At 56.3% G+C, this 15,363-nt stretch overlaps 1 protein-coding gene across 3 annotated transcripts in view; it reads left to right on the top strand.

The window, feature by feature from the left end:
- Positions 1 to 1,965: 1,965 nt before the first annotated feature.
- Positions 1,966 to 15,363, top strand: part of KCNJ12 (potassium inwardly rectifying channel subfamily J member 12) — a 37,250-nt gene continuing 23,852 nt past the window's right edge. For all 3 annotated transcript variants that reach the window (XM_081583387.1, XM_081583388.1, XM_081583389.1), the window contains exon 1: positions 1,966 to 2,220. The gene's annotated coding sequence lies outside the window, so the exon portion shown is untranslated. The remainder of the gene's footprint in view (positions 2,221 to 15,363) is intronic.

Here is a 15,363-nt window from a genome sequence, read left to right as displayed (position 1 = left end):
TGAGACCGTTTGCTGGAACTGTCTCCCAGCTGAGAGGTGTCTTGGCTCCTCTGGGGACCCTGGGTGTCTTGGGGCCCCTTCCTCCTAAGGTGGTACTCTGTCCTCTGTCTTCTGGGAAACTGGGCCAGGGAGGGTGGGGAACTGAGCCACTTCCCTCCTCGGTCACTGCGAGGGAGAGGGAGGAAAAGTTTCCTGAGAGCCTTTGGTCCCCAGGGAGCTGGTCCCCGAGGAGGAGAAAACCAGGACACCAAGTACCAGTGGGCAGGGGGAGGGCTGTGGCTGGGATCTCCTGGGATGCTCCTTTTCTCCACTGCAAGCTGTCAAGGCAAGGGCGCTCAATCTGGGGGCAGATATACTTTTGAACTCATGAAACAGGGCCAGTGTCGTGGTAACAGGGCCAGTGGAGTGTGGTTGTGAGCCAGCGCTCGGTCAGCGTTCCGCTGTGAGCCTGCCGAGGGCATTGGGTGTGCTTGGTCCTCAGTCCTCACTGTAGCTGTATGACCCGGGCAAGGAGAGTGAGGCACAGGGAGGTGAGGGGATCCGTCGCCACCGCTGGGTAGAAGACCTGGTGTGGCTCCAACTCTGGACAGCCTGGGGTGAGTTTTCTGGGTGGCCTTGGCCAGGCCAAACCACCAGCTGCCTGGGGCTGGGAGCCTGGGGCTGGTGGGGCCTGTAGACCGCTCTGTCTGAGCCGCCAGCAATCTGGGCGGTGGCCAGAAAGCCATCCTCCTTGGTTAGAATCCTGCAGCCAGTCTCCCTGCTGTGCAGACACATAATTATATTTCACATTAAAGGGGAAGCTGGAGGCTGAGGGGGCCAGAGAGCTCTTTGAGGCTGCTGCTCTGGGCACAGACCTGCCTCCTTGGCCCAAATCTGTGGCCCCTGAGCTGAGCAAGGGTTCAGATTGGTGATAAAATGGGGTCTCCCTTTTAGGCCAAGGTCCAGCAGGGCAGGTCTGTGTGCCGGGATGAAAGGCCTGGGCCCTGCCAATGGCTGAGAGATCTGAGGCCCAGACAATAGGCCCCAGGAGGCTTGAAGGGCAGGCCTGTGGGAACAGGCTGGGAAGAGGCAGAGGCAGGGGTGGCAAGAGAAGAGGGTCACATGGGGGTCAGGTCCTCCGAGAAAGAGGGCAGGGGGAGGAGCACAGAGAGAAAGCAGGAGACAGAAAGAGTCAAGCAGAGCACAAGATGAGGAGAGAAATTCTATTAAAGAGGGGGAAATATGTGTGTCCGAGTGTGCATGCCTGGTGTGCAATGGGAAAGGAGTCCATGGGAATGTGCAAGTTGAGATCTGTGCACAGGTGCCCTCCTGCAGCCACCAGCCTGCACGTGGAAGTATGAGTGTTTATCGCACCTGTGCACCTGCAACCGTCATGTATGTCACAGCATGCATTCTGCATGTGTGGATCCAGACGCCTGAGCTCGTGTACTTGGCTGTGTGTGCCTTCGCCATGCACCTGTGTGGGTCCCTGGGAGGACATGCCTCCGCCTGTGTGTGTGTGTGTGTGTGTGTGTGCGCGCGCGTGTGCACGCTCGCGCGCGCGCTCCAGTGCGCAAGTGGCTGGTGGTGTGTCTGTGTGTGGAGGGGGGCCGGGGCCAGGGACGCCCGGTCAGGCCTGGGTCTGGTGGGCGGGGGCGGCGGCGGAGCGGCGCTGAGCTGGAGTGCTCTCGGCGGAGAGTTAGAGTTGTTGCCGAGCTGGGTTCTGGTGACAGCCGGGCGCGGAGCTGGGAGCGCGCCGAGCCTCAGTCTCCTGCCGCCTCCTCGCCCTCCATTCCACTCTCCCCGCCTTCTCCGGGCCTTGCCTCTGCCACCGCCTCCCGGGGAACCGTAGCTGAGGGCGAGCGGCCGGAGCGGGCGTGGAGGCACTGGGCGCCTGGGCGTAGGGGAGCGCGCCGGGCCCAGCCTGGGATCAGATAGCAGCAGGCGGGGGAGGGGTTGGATCGGCCGCACGAGCCGCCGGACGGAGGGACAGAAGCCAACCGCGCCGACCGGAGCGTGCGTCCCGCGACCGGGGGCGCCGTCCAGGCGCGCGCCCCCGACCCGCGGCTGGACCGGGGCGATCGGCGGCCCAGACCGACGCGCCCCTCAGCATGGAGCGCCCCCGGGGGCTGCCCTGAGGCGGCGGCAGCGATGCAGGCAGCGCGGCGGCTGCCGGGGCCAGGAACAGCCGCCCGGAGCTCGGAGGACGCGGAGCGCGCAGTGCCCAGGGCACTGACCGAGGTAAGCGCCCGGGGGCTCGGCTCCAGCTCCCCGCCGGTCCCCTCCTGGGCCGACAGAGCAAGAGAGGGCGCCGCAGCAGGGCAGGTGGGACGGCGGGCTTGGTTCGTCCTCTCGTTTTCTGTTTTCTTCTTTTTTCCCCTTTTCTCCCCCTCCCTGGTGAGCTATCGGAGGAAATGCTGACTGCAAGCTTTTCTCCCCTGCCATATCTCCAGCCACCGCCACCAAGGAACTTCGCTTCTTGCTAACCTTCGTCCTGGGGGCGCTCCGGGAAAACTTTGAGGCGCCCACGGTCCCCTTCTGGACGACTTGCACGAGAAGATTCGGGAGGGAGCGTGGGAAGGCACTTTCGTGGGCAGCGTCAGTCTTACCCATGACCTTCTCCGGAGACCCCCCGACCGGGGTCGGAGTGCGGAGGGGAGCGCGGACTACTGGCGGCCGGGAAAATGCCCCCAGGCCTAAGGGCTGCGGGTCCTTGGAGTCGGCTCTCTTTCCCATCTTCTGTGCTCTAATGGAGCAAAAACATTCTGGAAACGGTGTTCTCCGCTGGCGAGTGAGCTAGCCAGCGAGTCCAGGCGCACCTTTTTTTTTTTTTTGCTTTGCTTTTAGAAATCGGCCTTGATCGCGGAGCTGGGGGCCTTGGCTGAGAAGCCTGGCGGATTCAGGGCTGGGGTCCTCTCATCGTACTGCGGTCTGCTCTAGACGTCCTGGGGCGTGGGGAGGGGCCCCCGGCCAGAGCAGCTGGATGCAAAGCTCCTGTGGGGCTTCAGATGGGATTCGAGGCCTGTTCTGACGAGTGTGCACATGTCATGTGAATATTTAAACACCTGTGTTCAGAACCAGAGCGCACAGAAAAGTGTCTCTTTGGAGGTGGTCTTTAGTTCTGCCTCCCCACGGCCTGGATCTGCTAGGACCTGGCCACCCTGCTTCCCGTTTCCTGGGCGGCTCATCCTCCCGGAGCATTGCACTGCCTGGGACCACTACTCGCTTCTTCTCTGGCTCCCCTGTGCCCAGGATGGACCCTGGAATAAAGTGCTGGGTACCTCCTGTCCCCCATATCCATGTCCCGTCCCACAGCCCGGGGTTTTCAGGCTCCATTTCCTGGGAGCACAGAGGTGCCCACACGCCGCTGAAATCAGCAGCCGCCTCCTCGAAGGTGTGAACCCAGAAGGTGGTAGCCTCTGGCCTACCCCTCACCTGCTCCCTAGATGCAAAGGACAGCCAGGCCCTGGCTGCTGCCCGACTTAGACCCCAGCCTCCCCTTGTGCTAGTTTGCTCCTTTGCAGTGCCTCATCACAGGTCTCCGTCCGGGCCGCCACCATGTGGCCAGGGAAAGCCAGGGAGGGGACAACCCATGGAGCGGTGGGGGCTTCTGGCCTTCCTGTGGCATGCTCCCTCCTCCATTGTGAGAAGAGCACCCCCACCTCGTGGTGGATTCCCAACCCAGAGAAACTCCCCAGCAAAATCTGCCCCTCAGCTTTTAGGCAGCCCCTCCCTTCCAGCTAGGGGGCTGGGTTTTGCCAGCTCCAGAAAGGGGGCTTCCATCATGTGGGGCCAAGACCCCAAGGGAGAGCAGGGTGCAAGGTGGAAGGGCTTGCTTGAGCATCCTTGGGGACAAGAAGGGGGCACCAGTATGCTGGACAGCAGGGGAGGTCCCTCTTCTCTACTGGTGTACCACTGAGTGCATGCACTGGGCATTCTATAAATGCTGGGTGTTTACAAACACCTGTGTATATATGTTTGTGTGCTCAGTCATGTCCAACTCTTTGCGACCCCATGGGCTGTAGCCTGCCAGGCTCCTCTGTCCATGGGATTCTCCAGGCAATAATACTGGCATGGGTTGCCATTTCCTTCTCCAAGGGATCTTCCCACCCAGGGATCAAACCTGGGTCTCCTGTACTGGCAGGCAGATTCTTTACCACTGTGATTGGGACACACATACCTGGCACATCTGAATTCCCAGTCCCGGACCTTACCTTGTGCCCCCTGTCCAGTGAGGGTAGAGCAGAGCCCCCTCCCTAGTCCTGAATGGGATGGACCTTCCCTTGGTGAAAGGGGCAGAACCTGACTTTGTTGGTCTTTCCCTGGACCTCCTCCCATGCCTGACTGCCATGTCAGACCCCCATGGGGCTTCAGGTTGCTCAGGAGGGGAGCCCCTGAGATATGTGCCTGGTGGAAGGATGTTCAGTGAACTGTACTGTACTGGGAGGAAAAGGTGCCCAGGGAGGGGAAAGATCTTGCCCAGAGCCACACAGCTTGTCAGGAGTTTGAGCATAAAACTCCACCTTGCTCTCCCTAGGCCAGAGGGTGCCCTGTCGGGTTTCCTGTCCCAGGGCCATGCTGTCCCTTCTCTCAAGTCTGCCCAAACAAGACAAGGTAACACTGGTGGCCCTGAGGCAGTCAAGTAGTAGCGACAGCAGTGATAACAGTAACAGCAGTCACAGCGACAGCAGCGCCCTGTGGTTGTGAAGCACTGGGACCGGCTTGACTGTGGGCAGATTCCTCTGGCCTGGCGAGGCCTCAGGTGCCCTGGGCCATGGCTGGCAGCACCAAGCATGGCACCCAGAGTCTTGGCACAGCGTCTGGGGTGGAAGCAAATGCACCGTCACTCCCAGCAACCTCTGTGGCCCTTGTCTGGCTCCAGGCCGGAGGCTGCTGGAGCCCCCTTAGGGCCCACCTGAATCCCACTCTCAGCCTGCTGCTCCCAGCTTGGGCTGGCTATCCTTTGACCGGGTTCACTTGGTGCCTATTGCTGGGCCTCTGCTGGGGCTTTTGCTGTGAGTGACACTGGGCACACCTGCCCCTCCCCTGGGGCTGCAGCTGGAGCCTTGCCACTGCTGACCTGGAGGAGGGGCTGGGGCAAGCAACTGATGGACAGCAAGGGGGAGTGGAGGCTGGGCTGGCCACTCGGAAGGTGTGGTGGGTGTGGGCTTGGTCCACAGGATGGCTGCTCCAGAGGAATTTGGCCATGTGGTAGAGAGACAGCTAGGGCAAGGCCAGAGATGAAAGAGAGGCAGCCTGAAACTGGGCTGCGGGCAGGGCAGGAGGCTCAGAGGCTTCAGAGAAGCCGTGGGGGTGGGGATAGGGGTGGGGGTGGGGGTGAGGCCAGGCTCAGGCAGGCGGGTTTTCCAGAGGATCTGGGGCCGAGAGCAGAATTGGAGCCCTCACTGGGCACTGGCTGAGGGCCCAGCACTCTGCCAGCTGATTTAATTTCCTAATGGTCAGCCAGTGCAGAGGGTGGCAGTAGCTTTTGAGTTCCAGGGAGGCTCCCAGAGAGACCGGAACACGGCTCCGACCCAGAGCCCACCTTCCTGCATCCCCCGGATACCCTGCCCAGATGCGTCTCTGCGACAGGCTGACTGTGGCAACTCCTGCACCCAGGGCTGGTCCCCTACAGGACCTGGTGCCTGCCCGCCATCCCAGCTCCCAGGTTGCTGTGTCCTCAGGGCCTGGTTAAGGCCTGGCATGCAGTAGGAGCTCTGTAAATGTTCAGCGGGTCTGTGAGTGGGCTGCTTTCTCTGCCGCAGAGCCTCAGCAGAAATGTGCTCCTGGGGTGGAGACTCTGGTGTTCTCTGCTTAGCTGTGGCCCCAGTGCAGCATCCGGCATACAGAAGGTGATTAATAAATGGGTGTTGAGTAAATGGAGACCTGGCCCTTGCCTTCAAGGATCTCCTTGTTTCGGGAGAGACTTTGGGGCAGACAACTGGGGAAGTGCAGCTGGTGGTCTGACTGTGGCGAGTCACTTCTCTTGGGCCTCAGTCTGTCATCTGTGAAGTGGGATCAAAGCACCAGGCAGGGAGGCTTCTGAGTTGCCCAGGACGGGACAGTGAAATGTGAGCCTCTGGGTGTGCCTCTGGGGGGGTTCCTAAAAGAAATGGGGTGTGGAGTGGAGAGGCTCCATGGCGGAGGGCGTGGGCCGGTGCTGGGGCTTTTGCTGTGAGTGACACCGGGCACACCTGCCCCTCCCCTGATACCTTCCTCCCCTTGGACAGGTGGGGAAACTGAGGCCCAGCGAGGGCAGGCGAGTCCCCTTCTCACTCCACTGCCTCCACTCACCCCACCCGTGTGCCGCTGCTCAGTCTTCCTGCCCAGCTGCTGAAGTGGCAGCTGCAAAGGCTGCGTGAGGCTGGCCCTGGGCCCCTAATTAGCCTTCAGTCGTGTAGCACCACATATGGCTCTCTTTGCATGGCCCCTAGGGTCTGGGCTCTGGACCCTCCTCATCCTGGTCCACAGGGCCCTGCAGACTGGTCCTCCTTATGCCTTCGCTTCCTCTTCCCCTCAGGTCATCCTGCTCCCTCCCTTCTGCACCTCCAGCACCCAGGCCAGCTCCTGCCCCAACACTCCCCAGCAGATGTCCGCTTGACTCCGCCCTCATCACCTTCAGGTCTTGCCTCTCCTGGCTCCCCTGGGCAAAGCGGTGCCTCGCCTTTGTCTTGTTTCCTGTCAGTCTCCCATGGAGGGTTAGCACCTTGAGTGCTCATCTCCTGAGCTCACCTCTGGGACACAGCCTGGTCCCACCAGCTCACTGTGGCCATGGTCCCCAACTGTGGGGGCATCCTGGCGGAGAGGATGGTGCGACATGCCCACTGTGGGAGTGGGCAGCCTGTGGCCTGAGAGGGACAGCCCCAGCTGGAGATGGCAGGTCTCTCTAGGAGCAGAGTTGGGGGCAGCAGTTGAGACCCTCTGCCCCTAAAGCCTCCTCACAGCATCTTGGAGGCATTCCTTGGAGAGCTGGGCTGGGTGGCTGGGTGGCTGGGTGGGGGGAATGTGGAGATAGCGAGGTACTGAACTATGTGTGTGTGTTTAAAGAGCCGATGGCCGAGGTCAGGGAGGGGCTGTGTGCCCCGGCTTCCTGCCCACCTCCTCTCCTTCCAGCTGCAACCCAAGCCCCCTGAGTTGGCTGCTCCAGCCTGCAATTCCCCAGCACTTAAAGCAAAAATAAATCTCTGCCAGCAGCTGGCATTCTGGGTGGTAGCAGTCACGCCATCCCCTGCCCCGACCCTGTGCCTCTGGGCTCTTGGTTCCAGGCCAAGCTGGGCCAGGGGTGCCAAGGGGAGCTGGCTTCATCTGGCCTCTCTCCAGGACTAGAGGTGCCTCTCTGGGTCACTGTCACTGGGAGGGCAGAAGTGGATGGATGCTGGCAACTCCTGCGGGAGCTAGGATCTGAGGGCAGATGGGGGAATCAGAGGTGGGGCTTCCCAGGGGCCTGGGCCACGTCCTTGTGGAAGCAGGGTGTGGGCAGGGCCCTGGAGCCCCCTCTCACATGACACCCTCGGGATGGGCCCCTGGATCTCACTATCCTTGCTGGGCTCTCTTTCTGTTCTCAAAGAGCCCTGGAGGTCTCCAATGGGTGAGTTTTAGTGACACAGGCCTGGAGGAGCTCAGAATTCAGCATTATTCATTCTTCTGACAATTAAGTCTTCAGCAAGCATCATTGCTATGCCCTGTGCCTGGGGCTGGGGCCGGGGCCTGGGAACTGATGTCTTGGTTGGGGGGATAATGAAACAAGTGAACAGACACTTAAGGAAGCATAGACTTTGTCATATTCTTCTGCTAATTATCACAGCTTTTTATGACAAGAGTGTTACATGCTCATGGTAAAGCATCAAACAATTTTAAGGGTAGAAATGAATTTCTTTTTCTCAAACTTTGTCTTCCCCTCACCCCTACCATGAAGCTACATGCTCTTGAGGTGACTGTCATTAGAGAACTTTCTGGGTTGTCCGAGTGCTTCACCAGCACATGCTGGCAGCGCCCCGTGTCTCTCTCCTCATCCCAGTTTCTGTGTTTCTCATCTTCCATCCCTGCTGTCCATGCTGGTGTCCCAGGCCCCATCCCCAGGGGCTTCATCCTATCTCCTTCGATGGTGTTGGCTTGAGGGCTAAGTCAGAGCCTTGGGACCATGGAATCTTAGCTGTGGAATCTAGGAATGCACAGCCACCCAAGTTTCCAGGCAGTGGGCTCTGAGTTGTGGTTGCGGCCTCTTTGGGACAGAGAACCTGGAATTGCAGAATTGGTGTGTCTTGGTCCTAGGAGGTGTGTTGGATCTTTGCTGGGGTACCTCCTTCCTCAGCCCCCTCGGGCAGCAGTTGGAGAATCTAGATCTGGCTCCACCCTCAGAAATCCTGGTTCCAGGGGCCCGGGGTGGAGCCCTGCGGGGAGGTCACCCTGCTGCAGTCAAACCTGGGCTGTCCATGCCCTCTGGGTCTCGGGGACCGTGTGGCCCAGCATGGACAAATGCGAGGCTGAGGCTGGTGTGGTGCCTGACTCCGAAGGGAAAGCACTGGCCAAGTTGCTCCTCTGAGGCCCTGGGAGTGGTGGTGGTGGGAGGAACAGGCCTCTGCTGGGGACGGTCACCCTCAGTCCACCACTGAGCTTCCTGCTGGGTGCCACCATCACTCCTGTCACCTGGTTTGGAGGAATCAGAAAGACGGTCCCTGCCTGGCCCCACTGAGGGCCCCTGTGGAAAGGGTCTGAGAGGCTGAGTTGAGAGGACCACCCGGGTGCTCATCCTGAGCCTCAGCAGTCCTGCTTGTGAACTGGATGTGAGCATCACGCCTCCGTCTGGGAATCTGTTTTCTTATCCCCTTTCCGCTTCAGCTCTGTGGTCAGGGCAGCCAGGGCAGCCTCCTCGCTCCCTGCCCCCAGCCCCTCTGCCATGCAGGCCGGAGGCTAACTGTGCCCATCACCTTGGCCCGCTGTGCCTCAAGCTGTCAGCAGCACCTGCCTGGCCAGGGTGGCCAAGTTCCCCCCAACCCCCACCCTGGCTCCAGGAACCTTCAGGACCATTGGAGGGGATGCCTTCAAAAGTCCTTGGGGACAGCCACAGAATGGCCTGTCCCCTCCCTGGGGGCTTCATAGCAGAGGAGACCCCAGCCACCCTCTTTCTTTCCTCTGCTGGCCCTGCCAGCTATAGCCTCAGGGCACCTGTGGGCTTTGTCCCAATCCTGTGGCAGATGCCCTGACCCTGAGGCTACAGAGTGAGGTGACCAAGCTCTGGGTCCTGTCCTGACCCAGCTGCCCTCCTAGTGGGCCTCAGATCAGACACTGGTGGAGTGGGTGGCGGGGGAGCAGCACCCCGGGAGCTGTGACCTGAGCCTTTGGTCTCAGTCTGCTCATCTGGGAACTGGGAACATGAGGGCAAGTGGTTGAACGAATCTGCATGGCTGACATGTTTGCACTGCCCTGCATGGGGCTGCTGTCCTGTGGACATCAGTCAGCTAGGTCTCAAGGGGAAAATGGAAGTGGGATGGTGGGCAGCAGGTGGAGTCTGTACTACTTTCTTCCATAACAAGTCAAAACAGACTGGGGGGCTTAAAACAGAGCAGGCTCTTGTCTGTCAGTTCCAGGGCCAGAGTCTGAATTCAAGATATTGGCAGAGTCGCCTCCTCCTTGAGGCCTCCTGGGGCTCCTTGGCTGGTAGACGTGTCCCTGCCATGTGTCGGCTGCTCCCCGAGTCTTCTCTCCTCTCAGAGGACACTTGTCATTGGATTTAGGACCATTTTTCCCTGATGACTCAGTGGTAAAGAACCCGCCTATCAATGCAGGAGATTTAAGAGACATGGATTTGATCCTTGGGTTGGGAAGATCCCCTGGAGAAGGGCATGGCTACCCACTCCAGTATCCTTGCCTGGAGAATCCTATGAACAGAGGAGCTTGGCGGGCTACAGTCCATGGGGTCACACAAAGTCGGACATCACTGAAGTGACGTAGCGTGTGTGATCCAGGATGATCTCATCTCCAGATCCCTTGCTTAATTATATCTGAAAAGACTCTTTACCTAAATGAACTCACATTCACAGGTACTGGGTGAACATGTAGTTTGGGAGAGCCATCACTCAACCCATTACACGTGGTCAACCTGGGTATGCTGCCATGCATCCTGATTTTTTTCTCCTTTAAGAAAAATATGTAGTTTTTACCAACGTATCTTGGAGAGAGAAGCATATTCAGTATGCTTGGTCTATGCTACTTATCAGCTGTGTGTCCTTGGGCAGATTGCTTGACTGTTCTGTGTCTCTATTTGCTCATCTGTAAGTGGAGGTCTTGATGGTCCTCCCCCTCATCAGACTGCTGGGAATTCTCAGAGGCTATGCACAGGAGAGGTGTAGTAGATGGCACCTTTGATCAGTACGTCCATAAGCAGAATGGTTTTACAGCCGCCCGCATTGCATGCATGGGGCTGGATTTTTGGTTTGTGAGCGGCCTCGTCACCCCACATAACGCTGCTGTGATCACCTGGGTCCTGAGGTCCCTGTGCCAGGACCATGCAAGCAAGAAGTCCGCATGTGGCCCTGCTGGGTCAGACGGCCTGTGCCTTGGCAACTTTTAGAGCCACTGGCGATGTACCCTCCAGGGTGGTCGCTGCCCTGCCCCTTGGAGAGAGGACGAGACTCTGTCCTTGTCAGCGCCTCCACGGGCACCTCTCTTGTTTTAGAGCCAGTGGAGCTTTTCTTCCTGTTGAAATACCTTTCTGTGGTTCCCTTCCCGGCTGCTGCTAGCTCCTGCTGAGCGGTTATTTCCTTAACCTTTGTCCTTCCCCAGGTTGAGGTCTTTCCCAGTGCCCCTGCCACATGTGGCACCCTTTCTCATCCTGGTGGGTCCTCATGGTTAGACCTAAGGATGGAGAGCAGCTGCCCTATTTTCAGATGCTAACACTGAGGCTCAGAGAGCTCACGTAGCAGCCCAGCCTCTCTTGTTTCTAGCAGTCCATCGGCACCTGGAGCCTGCAGGGCCTCCTCAGGTGTCTTGGTTTCCCTGCAAGCCTGCTGTCACTGGAGGGAGAAATCTGGGTTTCAATCTTCCTGTGCCCTCGTCCTGGCTGCATCCTTAGGCTGCCAGGCAGAGCCCCTTTGGAGATGGCTGATGTGCTTTTGAGCTGCTGGGATCTGCTGGCCTGAGGTTGCTGCCCCGGGAGCTTGGGTGTCCTCAGCCCCCTCCCTTGGCTCCTGGTGACCATCAGGATATTTTGATGCTTCAGCAAAATGCCTGCCTTGGCGGTGACTTCAGCAACCCATGGTGTTCCTGGGTGCCTTTATTTGTCAGGAAGTGCTCTGATGTTTCACTGAGACTCGACACCCAAAGATAATAATGAAGGTGACTGTTTACTCTGTCTTCTGGTTCCAGGCACTGCGCACAGTGCTCTCCCGAACTTTGTCTCACTTAATTCTCAAATGTACTGGCTGGGAGAGGGGCAGAGATTGAGAGATGAGGCACCGAGGGAGGCAGGCGGCCAGGTGGAGAAGCGCTGAGGCTGGAGGCCCCAGGACCTTCCAAAGACATGAGGTCCTATAGGAAGGCCATGGGGCCTGCTGGGCTCTCCCTTGAGGGAAGGCTGAGACCTGGGCTGAGGATCCAGGTGCAGAGCTGGGCATGAGCCAGGTTGGCCTGGATTTAAGTAGGGCTGCCCCTTGCCCTGTTTGTGGCTCCAGGCAAGCAGCTTCACCCTTCTGAGCCTCACTGTCCTATTCTGAGAAACAGGGCCAAGTCTGCCTTTTCAAATGTGATTCTGTGTGACAGGTTTTAGGAGTACTTCAGAAGCCTAGATGGTGAAGGGTTCTCAGCGGCCTGTCCATTTTACCAGTGGGAAAATTGAGGCTCAAGAGGGGGAGGGGCTGAATGACCTTTCCGCCCTTCATCCCCTGAGACCTCAGCCACAGGACTTGGGGCTGATCCAATCTCCCTCGTCTTTACTCCCACAAAACTAGGATAGGAAGACAGATCATTGAGCAACTGCTCTGTGCTGAGAGGCTCACGCAAGGGAAAGATTTAGGCCAGGGCCCTGCTAAAGCTCTCAGGGTAGGGATCAGACCTCTTTTATCCTTTCGTTAGGCAGAGGTGAGGCTCCCATCTCTCCATGAGCCCCTTGTCCCGGGAGCCCCGACCCCTCCCAGGGCTGAGTTCTGTGCTTCTGCGTAGGTGGGCGTGTTGGGCTTTCCGCAGTCCTTCCGGTGAGTGCTGCTGAGAGGCTAGGATGCGAGGGCACGGCAGAGCTGCTTGGGGTGGAGCAGCGCTGCCCATCGACTCATCCCCCATCCACTTCACTTTGGACCAAAGTTAAATGAATTCACGTGGCCTGAGTAGAAGTCCTCAGCAAGGACTGGGGCTGGTGGAGCAAAGAAGGTATCTCAGGGGAGGGGTCTCTGGCCCTGGCCCCACAGAAGGCTGTGGTTGCGTCCGTGCCTCCCACGGTGAGTGTGCAACCAGTGGAACTTAGAGAGCCCTTCAGAACCATCCCTGGTGCCCTGGTCCCCTGCCGCCTGCTTCCTGAGCCCACCCTGTCCCTCCTGAACATGTAGGAGATGAGATTTAAAGGGATGACCCTCTGCTGCTCTGGTGATTCATGGACCCCTCTGTTGCTCTGGTCCCAGACCTACCTCCTCCCTCTCCATCCAGAAGCTGCTGTCTTGGTCCTGGGGCCCTGCCTTCCCTCTAGGCTCCTGGACTCTCAGCCAACAGTGTGGCCCCCTCATTACCGAGAAAATCGAAGAGGAGCCTTCCACTTGCTCCCACTGCAGCTCCCACCTCCCTCCACCTGCATCCCTTGAACCTGCCTTCATCCCTTTCCTGTGACTGGGTTGTTGTGCTCCATGTCCACTCGGCCCCTCTGCTCTCACCCACCCAAGGCCAGCGCTGTGGTGTCTCCCTCTCCCTGCTAGAGCCTTCTCTACATGCTGCACCCATTCCTTCCAGAGGGGACCACTGAGGGCCTGCCATGGGCCGATGCTTCCTCCAAGGACCAGGACATACCAGGGAACAAAACAAAGCCCGGCCAACAACCGTTTGTAATACAAATTCTCAGTGAACTAGGAATCGGGGGAAACTTTCTCAGCTTGTTAAAGGCACCTGCAGAAATCTAGAGCTGACATCCTACTGCACGATGAGAAACTTCCCACTAGGATCAGGAACAAGTTGACTGCTTTTCAACATCTTACTAGAAATCTTGGCTAAGGAGGTAACAAAAGGAAATAAAAGATATACAGATTGGGGAGGAAGATATAAAACTGTCTCTATTTTTTATGAAGAAAATCTGAAGAAATTGACACAAAAGCTCCAGGAAGTATTTCCGTGCTCCGTGCTAAGTTGCTTCAGTCGTGTCTGACTCTTTGTGACCGACCCCATGGGACTGTAGCCCACCAGGCTTCTCTGTCCATGGGATACTCCAGGCAAGAGTACTGGAGTGGGTTGCCATTTCTTTCTCCAGGAGATCTTCCCAACCCAGGGATTGAACCCGTGTCTCCTGTATCTCCTGCACTGACAGGCAGGTTCTTTACCACCGAGCCGCCAGGGACGCCCATGGAACTATTTAGATTGGTGCAAATGTAATTGCAGTTTCAGAAGTGAATTTTAAATCATTATAACTAGGTTCAAACACATCTTGATTACTCAAAATAGGAACCATTACAATCAATACATTTTTGCCAATGAGAAACAAGGAAATCAGCGTATTTATTCCTGTAGCGTAAAAACCCATGTTTGGGGATTAGATGAACTCTTGGAAAGCATTTTCTGCCTCCTGCTGCTTGTGGAAGTGTTTTCCCTGCAAAAGGCTGTCGAGAAGCTTTAAGAAGTGGTAGTTGGTTGGTGAGAGGTCAGGTGAATATGGAAGATGAGGCAGAACTTCGTAACCCAAGTTGTTTAACTTTTGAAGCACTGATTGTGTGACATTCAGTCTCGTGTTGTCATGGAGAAGAATAGGGCCCATTCAGTTGACCAGTACGGCTGCAGGCATTGCAGTTTTGGGTGCATCTCATCGATTTGCTGAGCATACTTCTCAGATTTAATGGTTTCACCAGGATTCAGAATGCTGTAGGGGATCAGATGGGCAGCAGACCACTGAACAGTGACCGTGACCTTCTCTTGGTGCAAATTTGGCTTTGGGAAGTGCTTTGGACCTTCTTATTGGTAACTACTGAGCTGGTCATCACCAGTTGTCATGTAAAATCCACTTTCTGTCACATGTCACAATAATCTGATAGAGAAATGGTTTATTGTTGTTGCATAGAATAAGAGAAGATGACACTTCAAAACGATTTTTCTTTTGGTTTTTGGTCAGCTCATGAGGCACCTACTCATTGAGCTTTTCATCTTTCCAATTTGCTTCAGATGCTGAATGACTGTTAATGGTCGACATTGAGTTCTCTGGCAACTTCTCATGTAGTTGTGAGAGAATCAACTTTGATGATTGCTCTCAGTTGTTGTCAACTTGCGATGGTGGGCCACTATGCTCCTCATCTTCAAGGCTCTCACCTCCTTTGCAAAACTTCTTGAACCATCCCTGCGTTGTACCTTTGCTAGCAGTTCCTGGGCCAAATGCACTGTTGATGTTGCAAGTTGTCTCTACTGCTTTACGACCCATTTTGAACTCAAATAAGAAAATTGCTTGAATTTGCTTTTTGTCTAACATCATTTTCATAGTCTAAAATACATATAAAATAAATAGCAAGTAGTAAGTCATTAGCAAAAAAAATAAAGCAAAATATGCACATTAAAATGATGTATAACATAACCGCATTTATTTAAGAGTGTATTTCAATATCAGATGGTGAAGGTTAACAATGCAAAACTGCAAATACTTTTGCACCAACCTAAGCAGTTAAAGCAAGGTTGCAGGATACAAGGTTAATGTACAAAAGTCAATCACTTTCATATACACTAGCAGTAAACAAGTGAAATCTAAAATTAAAATCACAATACCATTTGTATTAGCACCCCGACAAGGAAACTGTGCTGTGCTTAGTCGCTCAGTTGTGTCCACCAAGCTCCTCTATCGATGGGGCTTCTTCAGGCAAGAATACTGGAGTGGGTTGCCATGCCCTCCTCCAGGGAATCTTCCCGACCCAGGATCTAACCTGGGTCTCCTGCATTGTGGGCAGATTTTTCACCTTCTGAACCATCAGGGAAGCCCATGAATACTGGAGTAGGTAGCCTATCCCTTCTCCAGGGGATCTTCCTGACCCAGGAATAAAACCTGGGTCTCCTGCATTGCAGGTGGATTCTTTACCACCTGAGCTTCCAGGGAAGCCCTCAAAGAAACTACCTAGATATAAATCCAACAAAATTCTGATGAATGAAATCAAAGAAAAGCTAAATAAATAGAGAGATAGTCCATGTACATGGATAGGAAGACTCAATATTGTTAGATGT

This window comes from Giraffa tippelskirchi, chromosome 3 (assembly GCF_054371585.1).
Source record: "Giraffa tippelskirchi isolate mGirTip1 chromosome 3, T2T-mGirTip1v1.2.pri, whole genome shotgun sequence".
Lineage (NCBI taxonomy): Eukaryota > Metazoa > Chordata > Mammalia > Artiodactyla > Giraffidae > Giraffa > Giraffa tippelskirchi.
Note: the sequence above shows the minus strand (reverse complement) of the source record. Positions and strands in the feature narration are given on the sequence as shown.